Genomic DNA, 1,276 nt, shown 5'->3' with positions numbered 1-1,276 from the left:
TTTATATATTCAGGATTTTTGCATCTATGTTCATAAGAGATACTGGCCTATAGTTTTCTATTTTGGTGGTTTCCTTTCCTGGCTTTGGTATCAAGGATATGTTTGCTTCATAGAATGAGTCTGGAAGAATTCCATCTTTTTCTATTTTCTGAAATAGTTTATGTAGAATTGGTGATAGTTCTTCTCTGAATGTTTGATAAAATTCACTTGTAAAACCGTCTGGTTCAGGGTATTTTTTGCCTAGAAGTTGTTATATTACCTTTTTAATTTCTTCTTTTGTAATGGGTCTGTTCAGATGTTCTAAGTATTTGTCCATTCCCTCTAGGTTTTCATATTTATTTAAGTATAGTTTTTTATAATACTGTAATGTTAGCCTTTTTATTTTAGATGTTTCCTGATTATTCAGATTATTCATGTCTTCTCCTTCTTTTCTTTTGTGAGTTTTGCTTATGGTTTGTCAATTTTATTGACCTTTTCAAAGGACCAACTCTTAGTTTTGTTGATAGTTTCAATTGCTTTTCAGTTTTCTATTTTATTTCTTTCTGCTCTAATTATTATAATTTCAGCTTTTTTAGAGGGTGTTGGATTTTCTTGCTGTTCTTTTTCAATTTGCTGGAGATGTTGGGTTAGAGAGTCAATGATCATTTTTCCTGCCTTTTGATGTGTTTGCTTGTTGCTATGATAGTTTCTCTTTTAGTCTTGTCTATTTCGTGTTAGCTGAGCTTCTTGAATATGGATTTCTTTATTCTTCATAATACCTTGGAAGTTTTCTTCTAGTGCCTCTTTCCCAGTTTTCTCAATGATTATCCTATGCATCTCATATTCTGGAACTCCAATTATAAAACTACGGAATGCTTCACAAATTTGCATGTCATCCTTGAGCAGAGACCATGTTATTCTTCTCTAAATCATTCCAAATTTAGTACATGTGCTGGAAAAATGAGGAGTCTCCCTTTAATCTTTACAATACACTCTTCTTCACTGAGTCCAGGCCTTGAATTATTTTCTCAGCTTCATATTTTTAAGGTAGAAAGAAGAGATAAAGCCCTGACACACACCATTCCTTATTTGAATCCATGCAGTGTTCATTTTTCCTATGGGAATTGCTTATTGGTCTATATGTAGGTTTTTCTACAAGCACAATTAAGTGTTCTGAGATCCTTCTCAAAGTTATCCATAATTTGTTATGATCCACACAGTCAAATGCCTCTGCATAGAGAACAAAACACAAGTAAACATCTATCTCCTGTTCTCTAACACCAACAATGATTTCTTT

Source organism: Elephantulus edwardii, unplaced genomic scaffold (assembly GCF_000299155.1).
Source record: "Elephantulus edwardii isolate Elephantulus edwardi_28Jun2011 unplaced genomic scaffold, EleEdw1.0 scaffold00298, whole genome shotgun sequence".
In the NCBI taxonomy this organism is placed as follows: Eukaryota; Metazoa; Chordata; class Mammalia; order Macroscelidea; family Macroscelididae; genus Elephantulus; species Elephantulus edwardii.
The sequence above is the reverse complement of the archived record's forward strand: the minus strand, read 5'-3'. Positions refer to the sequence as shown.